At 42.2% G+C, this 27,981-nt stretch overlaps 1 long non-coding RNA gene across 1 annotated transcript; it reads right to left on the bottom strand.

Annotated features, from left to right (window-relative positions):
- Nucleotides 1-27,768, bottom strand: LOC140206332 (uncharacterized). Its single transcript, XR_011888117.1, has 2 exons — nt 27,638-27,768; nt 1-157 (listed from the first exon to the last, which is right to left on the bottom strand). It is a non-coding gene; the product is annotated as an uncharacterized lncRNA (long non-coding RNA).
- Nucleotides 27,769-27,981: the final 213 nt, after the last annotated feature.

Here is a 27,981-nt window from a genome sequence, read left to right on the forward strand (position 1 = left end):
TTCTCAATATGTATTGTTTATTATTATTGTTTCTTTCTTTTTGTATTTGCACAGTTCGTTGGTTTGTGCACATTGCTTGAATGCCCAAGTTGGTCCGGTCTTCCATTGATTCTGTTCTGTCATGGTTATTATTTAATTATGGATTTATTGAGTATGCCTGCAAAAAAAAAAACACAAACCTCAGGGTTGTATATGGTAAACATATGTAGTTTGATAATAAATTTCCTTTGAACGTTGAACTTTGTAAGCTATTGGCAAAAAAAAAAAAGTCAAAAGGGGAGATGATGTGAATATAAGAGGGAATATATATATATAGGCATCCGTTAGTCTTGTGAGACCATGGATTTGTGCCTAGGAAGGTTTCCAGGGCGCAGGCCTGGGCAAGGTTGTATGGAAGACTGGCAGTTGCCTATGCTGCAAGTCTCCCCTCTCCACACACCAAGGAAAGGCACTAGGGCCAATACAGCTTGGCACCAGCGTCGTCGCAGAGAAATGTGTGGTCAAGTGCCTTGCTCAGGGACACAACACGTTGCCTCAGCTGAGGCTCGAATCAGCAACCTTCAGATCACTGGACCGACGCCTTAACCACTTGGCCACGCGCCAACACAAGAGAGAATAAGATGCTGAGCTAAAGAGAAGAGGACTGAGATTGCTCTTCTGGGACCAAATGGGCTTAATGGCTTCTTTCCCTGCTGCAGTCAGTTGAACTTCTACTGGTAAATCTTCAGCCGAGCTTATGTGGTCTGCATCACTGTGACAAAGTTCTGTTCGGATACAAATTTGCTCAGCAGTCTGTATGTATATATTTCTGTCACTGAACAAAACCCAATCTAATTACAACTCCTGAGATCTGAACATTAACCTTCAGACAGTAAAACTGCCTTTGGGAATTCCAGGCAGACAAGACAGCAAATTGGCTAAATTTCTCCAAAGCTGATCAGTATCATTAAAAGCTTCTCAGGTAGAATTATGCTTCAATGCAATTTTCGTGCAGGGTTCCAAACAAAGAATAATCTGCATAAGGTATAGAAAGAAGCCAGCCTCAAATCAGCATCCTTACAACAAGGGGAAAATAACAAAATCATAACAATAGAAGGTCTAATAACTCTTCCACTAAAATCAATGTTTTGAGCTTCTGCTCTTATCGAAGTTATCTATCAGTATTTTTTGGTTATGGTAAATCTCTGCTTTCTCCCATTACTGAGTGACTGGACTGAGAAATATTGACTGAAACACTCATGATAACGTGTGCACCAAAATATTTTCTTTCACTGAAGCCAAGGCAACTTGCCTCCGTGCATTCAGTTAGGCCTTATCAGGGTGGCCGGATGCTAGATTCAAATTATAAACCATCGGTGGCTATGCTGCCAGAATTTACATTGGGTATGGGGCTCCTTTCTCTGTAAGCATGCATATCAGGGTCACTTGGTACAAAGAAGAATCAAATGAAAACAAACCTTGACATATTTGTAGAAACAGTTGCCACCTGGCACCAGCTTTATCTACTGGCATTTCTCAGAACCGCTTAACACAGCTCTCTGTGGCTGGCTGTACTCCTGAACTGATACACTAATGCTTTTTTTCACGAAGCTCCCTTGTGTAATCTTTTGAACCTTTCAGTAGCATTTCCGAGTAAATAGTTTAATGGTGCAGAGATAAGCCAGTTTACTCATTCCTCAGGACTCATAGCTCATCCATATCAGTAAAGAACTGGAAACCATCATAACTACATTCTCCTCCTTAAGGAGACTTAAACAGTAAGTTCTTGGCTCACATTTCTGTCCAGGCCTGAAGGGCTATTGCAGGTTTAGAAATCCCATCTTTCTAATGAGGGATTAAACTGAGCACTGGTCTTCATTACTAATTGATTCTACAGTATAATTTTGGAAAGGGAGAGAAAGTTTATTCCTTGTGTACTCACCAATATTAATCCCTCAACCAGCATCTAGTTGTTGGTGTGAAATGAGAACAATTCTCAAGAAGCTCAGCAACATTAAGGCCAAAGGAGGCAAATTTAACTAGCATCCCATCAACTACACTAATTAGTCATTATCTCCAACAGCTGCCCATTATGGCCATAGAGAATACCATCCATAAAATGCACTGTTCTTACTTGCCCTGACCACTCTAACAGCACCTCCCAAATCACAAACACATGGGCAGCAGCTACATGGCAACACCACCAGCTTCAAATTCTGCACCATTCTAATTTGTTCCTGTTCCTTTGTCATTACTGTGTTTAAATCCTGAAACACCATTCTCATCAGCACACAGGTATACATCCTCTAGAAAAACATCAGTTCAAGAAGACAACTGAATGCCACTTTCTCATGGGCAGCTAGAGAGGAGTAATACAGGCTGGCCTTTCTGTGACAGCCAGATCTCCCCTCCCAAAAAAAACCCACAAATATATGAAAAGACCATCACATTGCTATTTGGGAAAGATAGCTATGGTCAAAATGCCTGTAATGTACAAAAACAATGATTGCCCTTACAAAAAGATGATTGCCCTTCAAGTGGCTGTAAAATAATTGGGATATTTTCTGAAAGGCATGTAAGAGGCATAATTTATTTGTTCTTCTGAGATGCTGTGATGAAGTTCATAAGTCCTTCATTTTATCACATCCCGCCCAATTACATTTCCATATACAGTATGTGGGACTCTATATTTCAGCAAGCTATTTTACCATGAGGTATATCATGGTTAGGGTAGTCATAGTTCGGGAATAAAAGATTGATCTGATTTCAGCAAGCAATCCAGGCACATTAAAAATATTATGGTTGAAGAAGTGGAGTGACCATGATAGGAATATGGGAATAGGTAGAAGAAGGATGTCTCGGAGCCCTATCAGAAGTATTTCAGAAGAACTGGCTTTCCTAATGATAGCTGAGCCAACTGTTCATGTCACTCATAGGTACTCTTGAAAGCTGTTGCAGGAAGGAATTTTCTCTAAGCCTCCTAAGTAATTCATATTCAGCAAGATTTTCCAGTATTTCTAACAGTATTGTGTTTGAATGTGAATGCACGTTTGACGGAATTAGCCCAGTCTGGCTCTGATTCTACTGCACTTGAGGAATGGAAAAGTCATAACTCCTTGGAATTCCAGGTGACCAGTGATTGTTTTCTGGGCATCAAAACCAGCCAGCGGAGCAGGTTCATTTCCTTTGTCCTTCAGCTTGCCTTCCCAGTAAAAAGTCTAGTAAGACAGATAGCCCTTCAAAATTCAATGGAACTACAGAGTTTTTTTTAATTACGCATTTCCTCAACACGTAAATCAACAAATTTAACAGTCCATACAATGTGGTACTTCCCTGTGCTTCAGCTTCATGCCTTCCCAACTTCATGCCACTAATTAATTCAATTGCCTTAGCTGAGTGCTCAAAATTTAACACCATCATCCCCTCAAAACTAATCAGTAAACTCCAAGACCTGGGCCGCAATACCCCCTTGTGCAATTGGATCCAGGATTTCCTCACTTGTAGACCGCAGTCAGTTCAGATTAGCAAAAGCATCTTCTCCACAACCTCCATCAACACAGGAGCACCACAGGGATGTGTACTTGGCCCTCTGCTCTACTCGCTTTATACCTGTGACTGTGTGGCTAAGCACAGCTCCAACACCATATACAAGTTTGCTGATGACACCACTGTTGTGGGCTGGATCAAAAGGGGTGATAAATCAGCACACAGGAAAGAGAATGAAAACTTGGCTGAGTGGTGTAATAACAACAACCTCTCACTCAATGTCAATAAGACCAAGGAACTGATTGTGGACTTCAGGAGAGGGAAACCAAAGCTACATGAGCCAGTAATCATCAGAGGATCAGAAGTGGAGAGGGTCAGTAACTTTAAATTCCTGGGTGTCTCTCTCACAGAGGACCTGTCCCGGACCCATCATATAAATATTATTGCAAAGGAAGCATGACAGTACCTTACTTCCTCAGGAATCTGTGGCAGTTTGGCATGTCATCGAAAACCTTAGCAAACTTCTATAAATATGTGGTGAAAAGTGTGCTGACTGGTTGCATTATGGCCTGGTATGGGAACACCAATGCCTTTAAGTGGAAAATCCTACAAAAAGTAGTGGATTCAGCCCAGTACATCATGGGTAAAACCCTCCAAACTATTGAGCACAACTATATGAAGCATTACCATAGAAAAGCAGCAGCCATCATCAAGGATCCTCACCACCCAGGCCAAGCTCTTTTCTCACTGCTGCCGTCAGGTAGAAGGTGCAAGGACCTCTGGACTCACTCCACCAGGTTCAAGAACAGTTACTACCCCTCACCCATCAGGCTCTTGAACAAAAGGGGGTAGTTACACACATTTAAGGACTCTTTTATCTTGTTATTTCATGTTTTGTTATTTATTGCTGTTTGCTTGTCTCTGCATTTGCACAGTTTGTTTATAGTTTACAGTTCCTGATGTTTACAGTTTACAGTTACTGTTCTATAGATTTTCTAAGTATGCCTGCAGGAAAAAGAATTTCAGGGTTGTATGTGGTGACATGTATGTACTCTGATAATAAATTTTACTTTGAACTTTGAACTTTGAAAATTAAGAGAGGTTTGTACTGCTTCAATATTGTCTCTGCCTCTTCAAGGCAAACAGGTCCTTCTGAAGGGGGGTACAAAGAAGCTAGAGCTAGTGGCAAATTTCCTCACTGAATCACTGGTACCTACTGTAAAATACCCCACTGAGATCCAGGTACGAGAATTGACCCGAGATATGCGGTCACCTGTAGACAGGCTTTCTCCCTGCTTTCCTCCCTTTTTCCCTTTCAAGTGCTATACTTATCTGTATTACATATGAAGCAACTGAAAGTGCTTCTACCAAAGTCCTGGCAGTGCATTCCAGGATCCTAATCATGCACAGCAGTAAAACAAAAGTTTTATCTTGTGGCATTTTTGGTCCTTTTACCAATTACGCTCTCTGTTTTTAAATCCTTCCATCAATGGGAACGGTTTCTCTTTATCTACTCTGTCTAGACGCCCCATGATATTACATATCTCTCTCAAATCCTCCCACAATCTCCTTTGAGCTTCAAGGAAAACAACTTTAGATTATCCAGACTGTCCAGGTAATTAAAATTCCTTATACCTGCAATCATTCCAGTAAATCTTTTCTGCATTTTTAAGTTGTTCCTGAAGTTTGGCAGCCAGAAGTGGACGCAATAAACATGCCGGTCCATGACCTCCTCGACAGACACGATGAAGCCACTTTCAGGTTGGAGAAGCATCTCCTCAACACCTATGTATGTGTATCTCCAACCTGATGTCTGAGCATCGATTTCTATAACTTCTGGTAATTTCTCGCCCCCTTCCCCTTTCTGGCCTCCCTCCTCCCCTTCTCTTCTCCTCTCCTGCCAATGTCCTCTCTTTGCTGCCCCTCCTCCTCTCCCATCTTCCATGGTCCACTGACCTCTCCTTGGCCCTTCTGCCCTTTACCTCTTCCACCTATCGCTTCCCAGCTTCTTAATTCATCCCCTCTCCCCCACCTTCCCCCTCACCTGGTCTCACCTATCAGCTTGTACTCTTTCCCCTCCCCCCACCTTACTATTCTGCTTTCTTCTCTTCTCCAGTCCTGATGAACAGTCTCGGACAGAAATTCACCTGTGAATTCCTCTCCATAGATACCGACTAGCTTGCTGCATTCCTCCAGCATTTTGTGTGTGTTGCTCTGGATTTCCAGCATCAGCAGAATCTTATGCTTACAATAGTCCATTTGTGGCTGAAATGGCATTCATCAATACTACCTTGTCTTCCTTGTCTTGTGATGTCTGTTTATAGAACCATGTTTGGGAGCAGCAAAGTCATGCAAAAAGCTTTGAAGTCGGGACAAAGTCCTTCAGCACCTGGCAGATCGTTCCCTCTGGACTTCAGCAACTTTAAAGAGATCAATTAATCACCAAGCACTAATAGAAATACACGAGCCAAAAGCTAATAAAAAGCAACTTGGTGATCTCTCTAACAGGCACTGGTGAGGCCTGTTTCAAACTGTTGATCACATGTCCAGCAGTGCATCATTAAGTTAAGTTCTTGTCTTGAATTCCAATTTAGCAGAGCTGGCATTAGCTTTGTGTTGCATGTTGATGAAGGACATTATTCTCACACTAATAGCAACATTTTCTATGAGAACATTTTCTCCATAATAGCACCCAACACCACCCATCCTATGAAATTATGAGTCAGCCATTTTTGATCTGACCATGTACCTGTATCACCAAAAACTAGAGCAAACAACGAGCTGTCAAGGAAACTCAATCGGTCAGGAAGAGTGTTGATACTTTGGGTTGAGTACTTTCATCTCAACTGAAAGAATAATGGGGAGTTAGCCAGTATAATGAGATTAGGAAAGGGCTAGAGTAGGAGCTGGCAAGCAGTATGTTGATCCAAGTGAGATGGAGCGATAGGCCGATAGAGGAGGGAGGAGTGGAAAAAGTTGCGGAAGCTAGGTGGTGATAGGTGGAGGCAACAAAAGGCTGTGGGTGAAGGAATCTGACAGGAAAGGATTGTGGAGTACAAACCGGATAAAGGAGGGGGAGAGGGTACATGGGGAGGGAAGTCAGTGGAAGGAGAGTGTGGATGATAGGCAGATGAAGTAAGCAGAGGAAGTAAAAGAAACAGGGTGGCTGGGGAATTTTCTGGACGGCGTGCAGGTTGGACGCGTGTGGGAGGAACTGGGTAGATTCGTAGGAGAGAGAAGAAAGACAGGACAGCAGGTTACCAGAAATTGGAGAATGCTATGCTCAAGTTTGTATTTTGCTCTCACTGATTGCTTCCAGCAGCTTTTGTTCTAGATTCCAGTGTCTGGAGTCCCTTTGGTTCCTCAAAACTATAGGATTCTGAATTTTGAATATCCTACTTTCACAATCACCTTAAAACTTGGGAGGAGAAGATGGCGGCGTGCCTGTGTGTGCGCAGCCTTCCGGTGAAAAATGATATCATATCTGTTAAATAGGGGCCATGGACAATTCTGATTTGATGGAGAATGGACGTGGAAGCACAGAGGAACATCTGGAGAAATTTCTGAAATGCCCGTTTGCTGCTGTCGTTGCTGTGTGGTCGTGAATTCTTTCGGAGGGTAGGCCTCAAAATCCCTGGCCTTGCCTGCTTTTGGCGACCGAGAAGGAGGTCAAATCGTTCGGACAGAGATGGCGCTCAGTACTCGGTGTCGGAGAGCTGATCAGAGCTTGAAGTTTTCGGATGACTCAGAGTCGGATTGTGGTCGGCATGGCAGGGAGAGTTTTTCTTCCTTCTCCCGTCTGCGTGAGATGTGGGACATTTAAGAAACTTTGAACTTTACTGTACTCATGGACTTCTTCATCAAGTTATGGTATTGTGCACTGTTGTAACTGTATGTTATAATTATGTGGTTTTGTCAGTTTTTTCAGTCTTGGTCTGTCCTGTGTTTTGTGATATCACACCGGAGAAAATAATGTATCATTTCTCAATGCATGCATTACTAAATGACAATAAAAGAGGATGACGTGTCTTCATAATCTAAATATCACTGGAAAAGGCATATGGGATAAACGAAAATTAGACTCAGCTGGAAAACTGGGAATAGATGGAAGAATCCACACTTTTACACCTTGCACCTTGCAGACCCCAGTCAGTTCTGATTGGCAACAACATCTCCTCTTTTTCTCATTTCAAAAAAGAGAAGCCGAAATCTGATGTGTCAGTATTTCAGTGGAGTAAAGGAAATTATAGTGGCATGAGAGAGGAACTGGCTAAAGTTGACTGGAAAGGGACATTGGTGGAAAGGACAGCACAGCAGCAGTGGCTGGAGACTATGCGAGAAGTGAGGAAGGTGCAAGACAGGTATATTCCAAAAAAGAAAAAATTTTCAAATGGAAAAAGGATGCAAACGTGGCTGACAAGAGGAGTCAAAGCCAAAGTTAAAGCAAAGGAGAGGGCATACAAGGAAGCAAAAATTAGTGGGAAGACAGAGGATTGGGAAGTTTTTAAAAGCTTACAAAAGGAAACTAAGAAGGTCATTAAGAGGGAAAAGATTAACTATGGAAGGAAGCTAGCAAATAATATCAAAGAGGATACTAAAAGCTTTTTCAAGTATATAAAGAGTAAAAGACAGGTGAGAGTAGATATAGGACCAATAGAAAATGATGCTGGAGAAATTGTAATGGGAGATAAGGAGATGGCGGAGGAACTGAATGAGTATTTTGCATCAGTCTTCACTGAGGAAGACATCAGCAGTATACCGGACACTTAAGGGTGGCAGGGAAGAGAAGTGTGCACAGTCACAATTACGACAGAGAAAGTACTCAGGAAGCTGAATAGTCTAAAGGTAGAAAAATTTCCTGGACCAGATGGAATGCACCCTCGTGTTCTGAAGGAAGTAGCTGTGGAGATTGCGAAGGCATTAGCAATGATCTTTCAAAGGTTGATAGATGCTGGCTTGGTTCCAGAGGACTGGAAGATTGCAAATGTCACTCTGCTATTTAAGAAGGGGGCAAGGAAGCAAATAGGAAATTATAGACCTGTTTGCTTGACATCGGTGGTTGGAAAGTTGTTGGAGTCGATTGTCAAGGATGAGGTTACAGAGTACCTGGAGGCATATGACAAGATAGGCAGGACTCAGCATGGTTTCCTTAAAGAAAAATCCTGCCTGACAAACCTATTACAATTTTTTGAGGAAATTACAAGTAGGCTAGACAAGGGAGATGCAGTGGATGTTGTATATTTGGATTTCCAGAAGGCCTTTGACAAGGTGTCACACATGAGGCTACTTAACAAGATAAGAGCCCATGGAATAACGGGAAAGTTACATACATGGATAGAGCATTGGCTGATTGGCAGGAAACAGAGAGTGGGAATAAAGGGATCCTATTCTGGTTGGCTGCCGGTTACCAGTGGTGTTCCACAGGGGTTCGTGTTGGGGCCGCTTCTTTTTACATTGTACATCAACGATTTGGATTATGGAATAGATGGCTTTGTGGCTAAGTTTGCTGATGATACAAAGATAGGTGGAGGGGCTGGTAGTGCTGAGGAAACAGAGAGTCTGCAGAGAGACTTGGATAGATTGGAAGAATGGGCAAAGAAGTGGCAAATGAAATACAATGTTGGAAAGTGTATGGTTCTGCACTTTGGCAGAAGAAATAAATGGGCAGACTATTATTTAAATGGGGAGAGAATTCAAAGTTCTGAGATGCAATGGGACTTGAGAGTCCTTGTACAGGATACCCTTAAGGTTAATCTCCAGGTTGAGTCAGTAGTAAAGAAGGCGAATGCAATGTTGGCATTCATTTCTAGAGGAATAGAGTATAGGAGCAGGGATGTGATGTTGAGGCTCTATAAGGTGCTGGTGAGACCTCACTTGGAGTACTGTGGGCAGTTTTGGTCTCCTTATTTAAGAAAGGATGTGCTGACGTTGGAGAGGGTACAGACTAGATTCACTGGAATGATTCTGGGAATGAGAGGGTTAACATATGAGCAACATTTGTCCGCTCTTGGACTGTATTCCTTGGAGTTTAGAAGAATGAGGGGAGACCTCATAGAAACATTTCGAATGTTGAAAGGCATGGACAGGGTGGATGTGGCAAAGTTGCTTCCCATGATGGGGGAGTCTAGTACGAGAAGGCATGACTTAAGGATTGAAGGGCGCCCATTCAGAACAGAAATGCAAAGAAATTTTTTTAGCCAGAGGGTGGTGAATCTATGGAATTTGTTGCCACGGGCAGCAGTGGAGGCCAAGTCATTGGGTGTATTTATGGCAGAGATTGATAGGTTTCTGAGTAGCCAGGGCATCAAAGGTTATGGTGAGAAGGCGGGGGAGTGGGACTAAATGGGAGAATGGATCAGCTCATGATAAAATGGCGAAACAGACTCGATGGGCCGAATGGCCAACTTCTGCTCCTTTGTCTTATGGTCTTATGGTCACATTCTCCTCAGCACAGACGTACCACAAATCTGTGTGCTTAGCCTCCTGCTCTACTCGCTTTACACTAATGACTGTGGCTAAGCACAGCTCCAATGCCGTAGTCAAGTTTGTTGATGACTTTCTGTCATAGGCTGAATCAAAGTTGGTGATGAGTCAGCAGATCGGAGTAAGATTGAAAACCTGGCTGAGTGGTGCCATAACAACAACCTCTCACTCAATGTCAGCAAGAACAAGGAACTGATTATTGGCCTCAGGAGGAGGAAACAAGAGGACTACGAGCCAGTTCTCATTGAAGGATCAGAGGTGGAGAGGGTCAACAACTTTAGAGCATAAGATGTAGGAGCAGAATTAGGCCATCTGGCCCATCGAGTCTGCTCTGCCATACGATCATGGCTGATCCTTTCTTTCGCTCCTTCTCAACCCACTTCCCGGCTGTCTCCCCGTAACCTTTGATGTCATGTCCAATCAAGAACCTATCAATCTCTGCCTTAAATACACCCAAGGACCTGGCCTCCACAGCTGTATGTGGCAACAAATTCCACAAATTCACCACCCTTTGGCTAAAGAAATTTCTCCGCATGTTTTGAAAGGGTACCCTTCTATCCTGAGGCTGTGCCCTTTTGTCCTAGACTCTCTCACCGGCCATATTGAATAGCGGAGCAGACTCGATGGGCCTGATGGCCTAATTCTGCTCCTATGTCTTATGGTCTTATGGTCTAAAAGCCATCTCTTAGGCATTCAACAAAATCATTCTCTTGAGATCCATTACCCATCCTGATTTTCCCAATCGATCAGCATGTTAAAATCTCCCATGACTACCATAACATTGCCCTTTTGACATGCCTTTTCTATTTCCTGTTGTAATCTGTGGCCCACCTCCCAGCCACTGTTGGAAGGCCTGTATATAACTACCAACAACGTCCTTTTACACTTGCAGTTCCTTAACTCAACCCACAATGATTCAACATCTTCCGATCCTATGTCACATCTTTCTACAGATTTGATGCCATTCTTTACCAGTAGAGCCTCACCCACCCCCCCCCCCCCCGCCTACCTTCCTATCCCTCTGATATAACGTGTAACCTTGGACATTCAGCTCCCAACTACAACCATCCTTCAGCCACGATTCACTGATGGCCACAACATCATACCTGGCAACCTGTAGTAGTACAACACCTTAGTTCTTTTACTAAGCACATTTAGATACAACACCTTGAGTACCATATTTGCTATTCTTTCTGATTCTGTATCCCTAATGTTTTGATACCCATCCTACTGGCTGCAACTAACTCCCATCAACTGCCTGCCCTTCCTGACAGTCTGACTGCATGCTATCTTTACTTTTTTACTATCCGTCCTATCATGAGTCCCCTCACTCTGGTTCCCACCCGCCTGCCAATTTCATTTAAACCCCCCCCCCCCCGCAACAGCCCTAACAAACCTGCCTGCAAGAATTTTGGTCCCCCTCAGGTTCAGGTGCAACCTGTCACTTTTGAACAGGTCATACCTCCCCAGAAGAGACCCCTATGATTCAAGAACCTGAAGCCCTGACCCCTGTACCAGCTTCTCAGCCATATATGTATCTGCCAAATCATCCTGTTTCTACCCTCACTGGTGCGTGGCACAGGCAGCAAATCAGAAATTACTACCTGGGAGGTCTTGCTTCTCAGCTTTCTGCCTGGCTCTCCAAATCCTCTTTTCAGGACCTCTTTGCTTTTCCTTCCTATGTCATTGGTACCAATATGTACCAGGACGACTGGCTGCTCCCCCTCCCTCTCCAAAATGTTCTGAGACATCCCTGACCCTGGCACCTGGGAGGCAACATACCATCTGGGTGTCCCGTTCACGTCTGCAGAATCTCCTGTCTGTTCCCCTCAGTATTGAGTTCCCTATCACTGCTGCTCCCTTCTTCTGTCTTTCCCTTCTGCACCACAGACCCATGCTCGGTGCCTGTAACCTGGTCGCCATGGCATTCTCCCAGGAGGTCATCCCCCATAATAGCATCCAAAGCTGTATACTTGTTTTTGAGGGGAATGGCCACAGGGGTACTTCACTCTAACTGCCTATTTTCATTTCTCCTGATGGCCACCCAGCTACTTGCCTCCTGCAGCTTCGGGGTGACTATTCCCCTATAACTTTGATCAATTATATCCTCGCTCTCCTGTAGAAGCCGAAGGTCATCCAGTTGCTGCTCTAGCTCCCTAACACAGTCTTCAAGGAGCTGCAGATGTACTTCACGCAGATGTAGTTCCCCAGGAGACTCTGGGTCTCCCAGTTCTCCAACATCTGGCACAAAGAGCACACCACAGCTATTTTAAATGGTACAAGAGAGGGGAAAAAAAGGAAACCTTAACAGACGCTTTACACAGAGCTGATGCCTCTTCTGTACTGAAGCCTATTTTGAGCCAAATCCTGTCGCTTCTTCTCTTGCCACTGGCCTACTCCCAACAATGGCCGCTCTGCTTATCCCTTCTGTACTTTTATTTAGTTCGCAGAGTTCTACTGACACCGCTGATAGGTCCGTACTTTAAATTCCTCAGCGTTATTATTTCGGAGGGTCTGACCTGGACCTGGCATGCAAATCCAATTACAAAGAAAGCAAGGCAACACTTCTACTTTCTTAGAAGTTTGTAGAGATTTGGCATGACATCTAAAACTTTGACAAACTTCAATATATGTGTAGTGAAGAGTATATGGACTGGTTGCATCACATTCTGGAATGAAAACACCAATGCCCTTGAATGGAAAATCCAACAAAAAGTATTGGATACAGCCGAGTCCATCACAGGTCATGCACATCTACACAAGGTATTGTTGCAGGAAATGCAGCGGCATCCATCATCAGGGACCCCCACCACACATGACATGCTCTCTACTATCTGTTGTGATCAGGAAAAAGGTACAGGAGCTTCACACCACAAGGTTCAGAAATAGTTATTACCCCTCAACCCTTCCAGTAAAAAAATTCCCTTCCCCTTCCCTCAACTTCTATTCCCCACACTGGCCTCTTACTTCTTCACACCTGTTTATCACCTCCCACCCCCCCCCCCCCGGGTCCCCTCATCCTTCCCTTTCTCCTAAGTCTATGCTCCTCTCCTATCAAATTCCTTTCTCTTCAGCTCTTTATCTTTCAAACCAACCAGGCTTCACCCTTCCTTTCCAGTCCTGAAGAAGAGTCTTGGGCCAAAACATCGACTGTTTATTCATAGATGCTGCCTGACTTGCTGAGCTCCTCCATCATTTTGTGTGTGTAGCTATCAGCAGCTTTTTTTAATCATCTTTCAAGAGAGCTGGACAGAAGTATTAACAAAGGCATATTTTCCTTTGATAACTTCCCCTTTATCATCTCACTGAAAGCACTACCTTCCAGACCCAGATTAGTTATTGGATGAAATCATAAATTAACATTTGCACCTCGGGTCTGCACAAGAGGCTGGTTTGAAGTTGCTTGCTGTGGTGACAATTCATTGTTGCAATGAAGTGTTATTTTATTTCTGTGGAACACATGATGAAGGTTAATTAATGGCCTTGGGGCAGTTGTTATTTCCACCACACTTCTTCCAGCAATGCAACACATCAGGAGGGGTGCTACAAAAAATTCCCAGCCAGTGATTATCAGGATATTTTCAAAATTTTTAAACCACACAAAATGGATGCGTTCTTGAATTTCCAAGGCACAGGAGACAATGGATCAAGTGTTGGTGACAGAAATTGACAGAAATAAGTTCTGTCAACAGCACGGACACGGAGATCTGTTTCTGCGCTGTTGACAGAAATTGACAGGAACGTGTTTTGTATTTGTCAAAACTGAAATTAGATATTTTTATATTTGTTCCAAGGACCATTTGTTTCTCCACTGCATATTATGTAGCAAAAGGCCTGTTTATATATTTTGCAGCATTTTGTGGCAATTTGTGTACTTCATTTTACCTTTTCTCCACATTTTCTTTTCTGCCTTGTGATATTTAACTCATAAGCAAAACCAAGGTTACAGCACTGCCAGTTTCTGCAATCTCCCTCGAAACTCAATGGACAGAAAAAAAGAACTGATTACCTGTTCTTACATTTACATTCGAGGCTCAGCTTTACATCTTCAAGGCCTGGCAATGTAACGTGGTTAAATGCAGAATGATAGGTTGCCAATGGCAAATTCAGCGCATGGCACCATGCTTTAAATAATCTGTACGAATTGCAGTCACACTGTACTGAAGTTTCACTGAGGCCTAGAAAATGTGACCTGACTCCAACTTTGGAGCCTTTGCTGGCTCAGGTGTAAATATATTGTCTACTGTAGTTATGAATCCTGTAGACTAGCACTGGAATCAGTGGCCACTCTATTCAGCTGATCTCAGCAGACATGCTGATTGGTTATGTTGCAAACGATTTCAATGACCCAAGATGGAGGAGGGGAAAATCCAGCCAAGGTTTCCGCATTTGGTCACAAACTAGTGATGTCTGCTGGAAATCTCAACTGTCAGGTGAATGCAGGAAGACTCTCTGCCTGCCTGTACTTGTACATAGATGCCAGAATGTTCTAATGTGAAAGCAAAGCAGAACATGTCAGAAGTAGCCAACAGGTCAGGCAACATCTGTGGAGAGAGAAGGAGAGTAAGCATTTCAGTCCATGAACTTTCAGCAGAAGTGATAAGGTAGGACTTTGGGTGTCTTTGAAACTGTCAGCTCAGGAGGAGGAGAGAAATGGTGTTAAAAAAATTGAAGTATTAAGAACAGATGGAGAACTTTAAGAAAAGACAGTGTACAGTCTTAGTAAGCAGTGAAATGAACATCAGTACAGATAAATATTTGCTCTTGATTGATTAAGTAAAGATTACTGTTACACAAGAGTGAAAAGCCCAATAATTATTGTGTGCATTAGTGAGACTGAAACTTAAACATTTCTTTGCAAATAATGCTATCCAGATCATGTTAGTCTTCACAACATACTTTGCCTATAATATAAACAACCTTAATTTCAAATTTTTAGTTAGCATGTCTCATTTCTCTCCATGCTTCTATTGCAGACACAGCTTCAAATTTTATTCCACAAGGGTCGCCCTCACTCCCCCCACCCCCCGCAGCGCTGCACCATAAATAGTCATGCTGCAGACACAATACTTGGCATCAACACGCTGTTTCTTTCTTTTCTTACCTCAGAAGGACTAGGATACAACTTCATCAATGCTGCAACTCAGTTATACTCTGCCTGTTATTCTGGGACAAACCCATAATGTATGAAAGAATCACCGCCAACAAATAAGAGACCATTTTCAGTAACAGTAGAAGTTGTACTACAGCCAACAGTGTAGAACCTGAAGGCATCATTTCCCATGCAATGAGAACATAGATTGAGCCATTGGGCTGTACATAAGTCTTTAACCTTGCTTCCATATAAGGTGCCCACATGCTATCTTCACTTCCAAAATGGACTTCAGGAACCCTTGACTTTAATGCCAGCACTGTAGTTACAAGGGAGGTAGAGAAAGTGGGGCTGCATGGTTTAATTTATATTGAGTCATCTATCTATGATATTGGTACAGGGTGACCTACTTGGCATGTCCTATAACTCAGCATTTTGCAACTGATTACACTCCCTGGTATCTAGCTTCTCCCTCTGACATCCCCCATTAATCCATCGCCACCCTTGACTCACCATATCACAATGTTCTATCCATCCTGTATATCCCTCCCCAAGACTTGACCATAAGACATGGGAGCAGAATTAGGCCATTCGACCCATCGAGTCTGTTGCACCATTTCATCATGGCTGATATATTTGAATCGGAACCTCTCTCAACCCCAATCTCCTGCCTTCACCCCATAATATGTGGCACCTACATTAATCAATAATCTCTGCTTTAAATATATCTAGTGACTGGGCCTCCACAGTCATCTGTAGCAATGAATTCCACAGATTCACCACTCTCTGACCAAATGCATATCTCATCAACTCTGTTCTAAAGGGATGTTCTTCTGTTCTGAGGCTGTGCCCTCTAGGCCTAGACTCTCCACTGTGGGAAACATCCTCTCCACATCCACTTATTCTTGGCCTTTCACTATTCGATAGGTTTGAATGAGATCATCCTTCCCCCCACCCATTCTTCTAAGCTAAAGCGAGTACAGGCCTACAGCCAACAAATGCTCCTCATATGTATGTTAACCCTTGTATTCCCGGGATCAATCGCATACACCTCTTCTGGACCCTCTCCAGCGCCAACACATCCTTTCTTAGATAATGGGCCCAAAAGTGCTCACAATACTCAGTGTGGTATGACCAAGGCCTTATAAAGTCTAATCATTACACCTTTGCTTTTATATTCTAGTTCTCTTGAAATAAATGCTAACATTCCATTTGCCTTCCTTGCCACTGACTCAACCTTCATCAACACTTGCTCATCCATCCAGCTTTGTATTGTCTGCAAATTTGGTTAAAAGGCTATCAATTCCATCATCTAAATGATTGAGGTGTAATCTGAAAAGAAACGGTCCCAGCACCAATCCCAGCAGAAAACCACTAGTCACCTGCTCCCTTTATTCCTACACTTTGCTTCCTATCAGTCAACCAATCTTCTATCCATGCTAGCATCTTTCCTGTAATATCATGGGCCCTTATTTTCTTTAGCAGCCACATGCGTGGTATCTTGTCAAAGGCCTTCTGAAAATCATCAACTGACTCTCCTTTGTCTATCCTGTCTGTTATTTCCTCAAGTTCCAACATATTTGTCAGGCAAACACTTCTCCTTAAGGAAACCATGTTGACTTCAACCTGTGTGCCTCCAGGTGCCCCAAAACATCACACTTAATAATGGACTATAACATCTCACCTACCACTGGAGTCTGCTAACTGACCTATAATTTCCTGTCTGTTGCCTCCCTCCCTTCTTAAAGAGTAGAGTTCTATTTGCAATTTTTCAGTCCTCTGGAATCATTTCTGAATCTAGTGATTCTTGAAAGATCATTACTAATGTCTACTCAATCTCTTCAGCTTACTTGTTCAGAACCCAGTGGTGCAGTTCATCTGACCAGGTGAGTTATTTGCCTTCAGACCTTTCGGCTTCCCGAGCACATTCTTCCTAGTAAGAGCAACTATACTCATTTCCACCCCCTGACACTCTCAAATTTCTGGCATACTGCTAGTGTCTTCTACAGCAAAGTACATATTACATTTGTCCACCATTTTTTGTCTCCCATTACTACCTCACCAGCATCATTTCCCAGCTGTCCAATATCTACTATCACCTCTCATTTACTCTTTACTGTATATATCTGTTTAAAAAAAAACTTTTGGTATCCTCTTGTATTATTGGCAAGCTTTCTTTTCCAGTTTTGAGAAAACATCTTTGATCTGAAACTTTAACTTTTTTTTCTTTCCACAAATGTTGCCTGACCTGCTGAGTGTTTCCACCATTTTGTGCTTTTATTTCAGGTTTTCAGTATCTGCAGTTATTGGAATTTCATATAACACTAACAATCTGTACATTGCTGCAACTCTATAGGTGAGCTTTTATGATATTTGTCATTTACCTACTTGATCTAAAAGCAGCTCTTCCAGTCACTGGATGTCTAGAATGAAAAAGCATTAATTTTGTAATATTAATATTTTAGACCTTAAAAGTATTTATTATAAATTTTGCCCCAAGCTGCTTCTCAAATACTAAGTAATGATGGATATGGAAATAGCAGAGTACTACATTAACTAGAAACTCGTAGGCACTTATTGTCTCCAATTTTCTTCTCTCATACGCCTTTCAAGGTCACTTTGTATACTGAGCAAAACATTTGCCTTCCCACACAATTACCTACACAGACAGATGCACACAGGCACTTTGACTGTAGAGTTATGGAAAGTCCCTAATGTTTTCCTTTTGAACAGAAACTGTCCTTCAACAGCCCTAATGCCACTAACATTGAATCCACAGCAGACAGCCAGAGCCTTGCACAGAATCAGTTAACTACTTGAGTACTGGATTCTTCGGATTCTGTGGCATACTCATGCACTTCATGACCCTGAGCTCAAATTGATAGACTCAGGGGACTGAATTACAGCTCTGTAACTGTATCCAGAAGTTCGGATGGTATTACTTGAAAGATTGAAACACAAACCCTTCTTTCTACATCATCAATAATCATGATAACTAGGCTCTGATACTCACATTGTGATTTTTTTTAATAAGAACATTTCACACATAATAAAAACTACCATGTAGCCCTTCTTCACTCAAAAAGGGAAGTGTGAGATTTGGGATTAGATATTAAACTGCAGTTCAAATAGAATGCCACAAATGCAAATTGAGTAGTGGAGACTGAATTAATGGCTGGAAAGGGAGATCAAATCCCTGGAAAGGGGGTACTCGTGTGGGGGTTGAAGATAATAAAATTGAAATTTCTTGTTTAACTGGCATTGTACAGTTGTGTAACAGTGCAGAGCCAATGGATGCGTTTAGAGTGACGGTGGGTAAGAATAGCTGAGTGCTAACAGCTTTCCTATAGATTTCAATCCCATCTCCAGGTGATTTTGCCAAGATATAAAATGTGGTGGGGAAGAGATGATGGCTCAGAGATACACCTTGGAAGTCTTCAGAGATACTGGATTAGGAAGAAAAACCTAGGAATTTCCTGTGTTTGTGAAATTTACATGAATTCATAATAAATTTGCAAGTACTGAGTGTCTCCTCACTTACTAGTACAAGAGATTCTGCAGATGTTGGAAATTCAGAGTAACTCACATAAAAATCTGGAGGAACTCAGCATATCAGGCAAGGAATAAAGAGTGGACATTTCAGGCTGAGAACCTTCATCAGGCCTGATGAAGAATCTCAGCCCAAAATGTCAACTGCATTCCTTTCCATTGATCCTGCCTGTCCTGTGAGTTCATCCAGCATTTTGTGTGTGTTACTTACCTCATTTACTTCTGTGTTGCTTTACAATTGCCACCAGTGATTTAATAACCAAATGACTCCCCGGCAAAGTTTCTGAAAATCTTCTCCTTATACCAGAAGGACAATTAACAAAACTGAACAATACCTGTCCAACCTCAAATCCTGCCCAATTCATCCTTGACCACCCAAAGCTCTCATCTATCCAGAACTAATGACAGTCTGGCACAGATCACACATCTCTGGAGTTCTTTGTAGAAATCTACAGTGTTTACTCTGGAGTCCTGCCAAACCATCAGAATTTGCCTTGAGCATGTGTGATCAGGGTATCCAGTTACTGCTGTCTTTGCAAAGATGCCACAGTAGCCTTTAACAGTTGAAACTGCATGCCAAGCATAACTTTAAACAAAATCTCCCTTTCAAGAACTGATACCACAACTATTGTATATATCTATAAGAATTTATCTTCTGGCATTTCAGTAAAATATATGAGGTAACATGGAAAATTTATTGATTCCGTTCCCATAGCAATGTCAGTTAAATTATTTAAGAAAGATACCACCTAATTGAAGAGCACATCAGGTTAAGTAAGTTTTGGGCGATGATCTTGATTAATTTGTATATTATCGCAACGTAGCATTTGTTACCCTTTCATGCAACAGAGCTGAATCTTTTCCTTATCACAATTAAAATGCAGCCAGTAACTGGTGGCTGTGCTTGGATATAAGTGAGGTAGTTGGCATTTCTCTGGGGCAAAAGGTAATGGTTGTTATTGGAGCTGCCGTGTTGACCTGTCCTGGGATGTGCTAAAATTATTCACATTGTTGGTTTCTATGGATCACCCTGTGAATTATAACTGCACTAATCCTGTGTGTATGCAGCTGTTCCAGTGCTGCTGACAGCCTCCAAATCTGCTTGACAGGATAAACGAGGCAAATATAGAACACAATTAACTGTGTTAATATATTGATGTAAGTGACAGGTCACACAAACTTCTAAAGACTCAGGAAACATCTTAAAGTATGTGTCAATAGGATAATTCTGATTTCCTGGCTAACTGAAAGATTGCAGGTCTTGGCGTAAAAGGTTTTGTTACTAAACAAGAAATCCAGAGAGTTCAAATAGACTCCTCTACATCGGCAATTCTAAGTGCTGACTCAGTGACCATTTCACATACACCTACACATTGTCCACAATGGCTATCCTGAGATCCCAGTTGCAGACAATTTCAACTCCCCTTCCCATTCCCACACTGACCTGTCTATCCTTGGCCTCTTCTACTGCCAGGATGAAGCCCATAAACAAACTGGAAGAACAGCACCTTATATTCAACCAGGGACATCTAAAACCCAATGGCATAAGTATTGACCAACACACAATAAATGCTAGGGGAACTCAGCAGGCAAGGCAGCATCAATGGAGGGAAATGAGCAATCAGTGCTTTACAGTGAAACCCTTCATCCGGACTGCAACCCTTTAACACTTCAGGAACCCTTTAACCTGGATAAGGGATGGTAGGAGGGGGAGCTGCACAAGTTGGGAGGTGATAGGTGAATTCAGATGAGGGGAGAAGGTAGATAGGTCGGTGGAGGCAGAAAGTGGGAGTGATGTGGGAAAGTGCGAAGTGATAGATAGGAGAGGCAAAGGGCTGAACATGATGGAATCTGATTGGAGAGGACAGGGGAGAAGGTGGGGAACCAGAGAAAGGAAGGTGTGGGTGATGGGCAGGTTGGGAGGGAGGAGGGGAGGGGAAAATGAAGGAATGAGGAATGAATGAAATAAAACTAAGGTGGAAGGGAGCAACAAAGAAGTTAAGGAAATCGACATTGATACCATCAGGTTCAAGACCCCCAAAACCGATATGAGGTGTTGACCCTCTAATTGGCATCTAGTCTTAACTTGGCAGTAGGAGAGGCCATAGACAGGCATGTCTGTATGGGAATGGGAAGTGGAATTAAAATGAGTGGCCACCCAGGATCCTGGCTGTTACACGGATGGAGCAAAAATGCTTGATGAAGAAGTCCCCAATCAAAGGCTACTTTAAATTTGAAAATGGGGAATGTTATGCTAATATCTATGATGGAAACTATGGAAATTTAGAGGAGTTAGGTTAACATCGGGAAAGATATTAGTTTATTATTAAGGATAATGTGAGCATGAAACTTAGCAGTGATATATAAAGAGTAAGTCTTCCATGATATACTGTATATAATGGGACAACAATCAGTGTCATTATTACAGACTTCCAGCAGACATTGGGAGATGGCCACATAGAAAATATGTTCAGAGTTCATGGATTTGAAGACACATTATCACCTGACCAAGAAATTGGCTGAGCTCAGGGGTCACACAGATGATCACCTTAAAATTTATTTTCTTCTGCAAACATGAAACATTCATTCATAATAGAGCTTGATCATTATATCTCATTTCCAATATTCAGTTACTTTGAAGTTAACAGAGGTAAATTTCAGAACCAGCTATTGCTATATCAGATGTTACAGACTGAGGATGAAAGTTCTGGATTCAGAATAAGAATCACATTTATTATCACTGAAATTTGTTGTTTTGTGGTTGCAGTACAGTGCAAGTCATGAAAATGACTGTAAGTTATGTAAATGAATAAACAGATAAATCATGTGAAAGTGCTTATGCTGAAAGTAACTATATTAGACTACTGTATTTTTCTGGAAATTATATACTTAGAGGGGTGATAGAGTAGCCAGAAACTGCTTTGGCACTGGGGAGTCTGAGATTGCATCAAGAGCTTAGATCAACTCAAAAATAAGACTTTCCGATGTCAAGTCAGGAATACTCTATTCACAATATATGATGCTCATTTGGATGGGAATGCCCTAATACCAGGTGCAAAGCAGCCTGTAACAATGTCAGCTTCCACTCATCAACCAGAATATTGAAATGAAAATTACATTACATTACCAGGTTTTTCCCTTCCCTACCTTCACAGGCAAGGCTCTGTCAGGAGTGCAGTGCAGAACAAGATCACCTCTTCATAAACAGTGTAATTATGCCTTCAGGCAGCAGTCACTAGGTAATGATTAAAAGGGCGGGAAGCATAGCTAACTCAGCCTCACCAAAAAGTGCTTTGTCCACTTTGACGGTCCTGCTATCCATCCACCGTCTCAACAAGTTTTCTGGGATTTTCTGGGTTTGCCGGATGTCTGTAAGGGAATGCTGCACACAGGTACAGTCCTGGCTCCAGGAGTATTTTGAGTTTTTTGTTATAAGTACATGTACATATATACGCGCAAGTGCAATGAAAAACTTTCTTGGAGCAGCATCAAAGGTGCAGAACATCATATAAGCAGCATTTACAAGAAAAGCATTCATTAAACATAAATTAGACACAATTTTTACCAAAAAAGCACACAATTAAAGTGAAAAAGAAGTCCATTTTAGTGTGAGGTGATAAGACTGATGTTGTTAAATTGTACTGGTGATTAGGGTTTTTCTGGCTGGTTCAACAACTGAATGGCTGAAGGACAGAAGCTGTTCTTGAAACTAGTGGTGTGGAACTTCAGCCTTCTGTATTTCTGCCTGATGATAGTTGCAAAAGATGGCCCAGCTGGTAGGGACGTTCAATGATGTATATTGCTTTCTTGAGGCTGTGCCTCATGTAGACACTACCAATGGTGGGGAGGAACATGCCAGAGATGTATTGGGCAGAATCCACTTCTCTTTGCAGCTTCTTGCATTCCTGGACATTCAAATTACCATACCAGAGTATAATGCAACCAGCCAGGATACTGTCAACAGTACATCTATAGATGTCTGTTAGAGTATTCGGTGACAAGCCTCACTTGCTAAATCTCCTTAGGAAGTAAAGGCACTGGTGAACTTTCTTTATGATTGCCTCTATGTGCTGGACCCAGGACAGGTTGTCTAATATGCTAACATCCAGGAGTTTAATGCTGCTGGCTTTCTTCATCACTGATCCTTCAATGTAGACTGATACATGATCGTCCTCCTTCCCCTTCCTTCGGTCAGCAGTCAGCTCTTTAGTTTTGTGGGCAATGAGCAAGAGATTGTTGTTCTGGCATCACTTGACCAGCTATGCTATCTCACTCATGAAGGCAACTCAACACCACCTGTGATTCATCCAACAGTAGAAGTGTTCTCAGTGAATTTGAAGATGACTTTGGAGATATGCAAAGTCACACAGTCATTTATGTATAGAGAGGAGAGTACGGGCCTAAACATGCAACCTTGAAATGTACCTGTGTCGCCGACCAGCAAGGAGGAGATGTTACCAATTCTCATTACCTGAAGTCTGCTGTTGAGAAAGTAAAGTATCCAGTTGCAGAAGGAAGCACAGAAGCTTGAGTTTGAAGATCGATGATGATAAGTTTGGGTGGGATGATGGTGTTGAACACTGAACTGTGGTTGATAAACAGCAGCCTGACATATGAGTTTCTGTTGTCCATACAGTCTGGAGTAGAGTGAAGAACCAGCGGAACTTGCATCTGCCATTGACCTATTGTGGTTGTAGGCAAATTGCAGAGGATGTTGGTCACCTCTGAGACAGAAGTTGATCTGCATCATAACCAACCCCTAAAGCACTTCATCATGGTTGATGTAAGTGCTACCAGATGGCAATCACTGAGGCAGGTCACCATGCTCTTCCTGGCCATCAGTACAGCAGTTGCCTTTTTGAAGCAAGTGGGAACTTTGGAGTGTAGAAACGAGAGATTGACTTTGTACGTAGATACTCCAGCCAGTCGGTCTGCACAGATGTTAATACTTGTTTAGATATGCCTTTGGTGGATTCACCCTCTTGAAGGATGCCTAGACATCATCTCCAGAGACAGAGATCACAGGGTCATCTGGAGATGTATGAGTGTGCCATAGTTCACCCAATCAAGAGCACATAAAATGCATTGACTTCATCTTGGTGCCCTGTCACTTATGCTACCCAATCTCAAATTGGGAAGACTTGGAATGTTGGTTGGGTACACACTCATCCACACCTGTCCTTATGAATTCAGCAACAACTTCGGCATATTTATTTAAAACAATTGTTGAACACAGTCCAATCCATTGTCTTGAAACAATCCCAAATTCATTCCTCTATTCCTGGCATCTAGCCTTTCAAAGTCTTCTGTACCAGATCACACTCTTCAGTCTGTATATACAAGCAGAAGAGGCACAGCCAAGTGGTCAAATTTGCCAAAGTGTGGGTGAGGGATGAAGCGGTAGGCATTCCTGATGGTGGTGTAGCAGTGGATGAGTGTGGTAAATCTTCTAGTTTTGCAGGTGATGCATTGATAGTAGTTAGGATGAGATTTTTCTAATCCTGCTTGATTAAAGTCTCCCACCATGATCTGACAGGTGTCAGAATATGCTGCTTCATTCTTGTTGATCACCGGACTTTGTTCCTATGTACTAGCTAGATGTCTGCCTGCGATGAGAAGTAGACTGCAGTCAGGATGAGGGCAGAGAATGCCTGTAGAAGCTGGAACAGTTGGCATTTCACTGCCAGTTGTTTCAGGTTGAAGGAACAGATGTAGGACAAGACTACGTCTCTAGAAGCTGAGGGACGCACTAAAACTTGGTGCTACCAATGCTAAGTCTCTGTGGGGAGGGACGGCAATCTAGAATCAATCCTTTTGCATGTGCATGAAAAGGCAGGATTTAGATGCAGAAGTCCCTCAAGCTTTGAAAAGAACATAGCACCTCTGGAGGGTGGGGGCAATAAAAGTTGTTTGTGCTATGTTTGTTTATTGAAGAAAAAAGTTTACACTACTGAATGTAATGGCAATGAATGTAAAAGATTTTTTTTGCACAGTTTCTTCTTTTGTCTACCTTTTTTATTTTGAATAAGTTCAGTTTTGAAATAAAAAATATTCGTGCTGGAAAAGATTCTATATATATGAAGGCAGGTGAGCAGTCCTCTCAATCCATTTCATATCTTCTGCATTCCATACTGGCAAAGATGCCAGTTCGAATATTTTCCTCAACAACACACTGTTCAAATTTGTTTTTAAAATTCTCTCCTTGGGAATGGCCAGTGTCTAGAGTTTAGTCCTCAGGGCAAGGAGGGGGAGAAATAATGGCTTAGGATCATTTTATTTTGAAAGCAATCTGACACCGCGGCACGTACTTGCTCTCTGCCGTGTGTGCAGGTTAATTAGCTGAGCAATACAGAGGACGTGAACCCAGTTCTTACTGGAATTATACAGGGGATATGAGGGTCATTGGATTATTTTATCAGACACCTTGCTTACATCCCACCCTATCAACCCTTAACTGTGCCAAGGTAAATCAAAAATGCCCAAAATAGTGCACAGGGCAAGCTTTTTAATTGAGGAGTTGGTTTTCATACAGGATTTTATTTGCTTGAAACAATTTTACTCTTGTACTTCTTTGTAAAAGCCAGGTTCTAAAAGTCCAGCACAGTAGTCCAAACAGTAAAAACAAATCACACATAAATAGTAGATCCTGCAGATACTGGAACACTCACAAGTTACTGGAAGAACTCAACAGGTCAGGCAGCATCAATGGTGAGGAAGAAACAATCGATGTTTTAAGTTGACACCCTTCATCGGGGCTGGAAAGGAAGGGAGAAGAAGCCGGAATAAGAAGGTGGGATTTCTTGCCCCTTCCTTTCCAGTCTTGATGAAGGGACTCAGGCTGAAACTTCAGCTGTTTATTCTCCACCATAGATGTTGCCTGGCCTGCTGAGTTTCTGCATCACTGAAAGATTGGGCAGTAAATCTGCCTTTTACAAAAAGCCAGCAAGTGGTGTAACTTAGCTTACCAAAGGAAGTACATTTTGAATAATTTATTCTTCTGCATATCGCATTCTTGTGTTCGTTCTCTTACCCCCATCTGCATGGTATTGAAATGAAGGCTCATCACATGGGCATCTAGTGGGGATGTGGTCAGTTGTGCAACATCACCACATCAGCTGCAGAACTGACCAAGACGAGGTTTTACCCCACAGATAGAAAATAATTCATGGATTAAATGAGGAAATATTCGGCCTAGTCAGATACAAACACCCTGCTACTTATGAAGAAGCATGTGGGACCAGGGTAGTGAGCAAGAGGTCAGCAAAGCTGGAAATTGCAGAGGTCCAGATTTAACAACTGGGCCTCTATGGGTTCTTAATCTTGCTTCCCTTTTGGCTTGCTGCCAGTCTGTAAAATCCTGTGGGAGAGGTCTGAAGGCTGCCAGGATCATTTGCAGTGATCATTGAAAGTAAGGATGCTGAGAATTATAAGACACAAGATCATAAGACACAGGAGCAGGATTAGGCTGTTTAGCCCATCGAGTCTGCTCTGCTACTCGACCATGGCGGACACATTTCCCCTCTCAACACCATTTTACTGTTTTCTCCCATAACCTTTGACAGTCTTACTAATCAAAAACCTATCAACCTCCACCTTAAATATATCCAGCTGCCCGTGGCAATCAGTTCCACAGATTCACCACCCTTCGGCTACAGAAAATCCTCTGCAACTCAGTACTAAATCCTTCTATTCTGAGGCTGTGCCCTCTGGTCCTAGACTTACCCCACAATTAGAAACATTCTCTCCACATCCAATCTATCTGGTCCTTTCAATATACATTTTTCTAAATTCTAGTGAGTATAGGCCCAGTGATATTAAATGTTCCTCATAGGTTGACCCTCTCATTCCCAGTAACATTCTTGAGAACCTCCTCTGGACCCTCTCCAATGTCAGCACGTACTTTCTTAGATATGGGGCCTAAAGCTGCTTGCAAATTGATCAGACCAAATGTGGTCTAACTAATACCTTATAAAGCCTCAGAACATACCAATCACTTGGGAACACACACAAAATGCTGTAGGGACTCAGCAGGCCAGGCAGTATTACGGAAAAGAGTACAGTCGATGTTTTAGGCTGAGACCCTTCGGCCCGAAATGTTGACTGTATTCTTTTCCTTAGATGTTGCCTGGCCTGCTGAGTTCCTCCAGCATTTTGTTTCTATTGCCTGGGTTTCCAGCATCTGCAGATTTTCTCTTGTTTGTGATTGAATCACCTGGGAAGGAGACTTGTAGTCTCTGATTAGTACATAGGAGTTGGGAGCAAAAGGGGAGAAGTCATTCATGGCTCCAAAATCATGTCCAGCAGGATTCACAGAGGTGCTGAGAACCAGAGTCGAGGTGGAGGGGGGAAGTCGATTTTCTTTTCATCACTGCAGCTGGCTGCTCAAACCTGTAGTCATCACATTGTGGGAGCTTAATTTAAATGTCATAAAATGTTAAAGTGTCCCAAGAGGTGCAACACATCAAAATAGGGTTACATTTTTCAGTTTTAAATTTGTAACCATGGCCCCCCACCCCGATCTAATAAAGCCCATTGTGTGGGGTTAACAGCAATCCCAGAGGTTCTACAATTACCAAACAAAACCTACTGACAAAAAGTAATCTGCATGTGCTTAAGAACCATCTGGTTCAGATGACTTATAAAGGTTTTTGTGAAAAAATAGTGGGCGCTCTGTAAGGGGAAAGCAGCATGAAATACCCAATGCTAATTGAAAACAGATCCTTTAAATGAAACCGGAAAAGAAAATAAGAAAAATAGAAACTCTAGGAATTAATAATACCTCCAGATATTGTGTTCCCTGATAAGTCATGATATTAGAGCAGCTATGGTACAACTCTGTGATTTTTCTTTTCTTTGAAATGCTTCAGAGTTTTCATTTCATGAGGCAAGTCCTCTACTTCAGTGTTAGGATTTACTTTTCCTGCAGATCTGTAAGCACTGATTGGGTTTGATTCCCCAAGTATGAAGGAAGGAGGAAGTGAGGTAAAAGAATTAGCCTTAAGATATATGTATTCCAGCAAAAACAGAGCGCAAAAATCATTTACTTACATTCTAATCTGTACATTTCATTATTATTTCAGATGGCTTTGGGTTCAGCTCTCGCAATAGGTAGCTTATGGTGGATTCTGACATGGTGTCTTTGGGCGAAATAATTCTGCAAATCCTTCCACACTTCTGCCCTTCATCTAGAATAAAGAAATTGTCAACAGTGTCTTTCTTGAAAGTTCCTAAATTACTAGTTTTGTAATTGATTTAAATTTAGTTGCAATGTCAAAGTGATGTGACATAAATTATTAATGTAGAACATAGAACATTACAATTTTGCATCAGGCCTTTCAGCTCACCATGTTGTACCAAACTAATTAAACTAGTAATGAAATACCTAACTATAT

Source organism: Mobula birostris, chromosome 12 (genome assembly GCF_030028105.1).
Source record: "Mobula birostris isolate sMobBir1 chromosome 12, sMobBir1.hap1, whole genome shotgun sequence".
NCBI lineage: Eukaryota > Metazoa > Chordata > Chondrichthyes > Myliobatiformes > Myliobatidae > Mobula > Mobula birostris.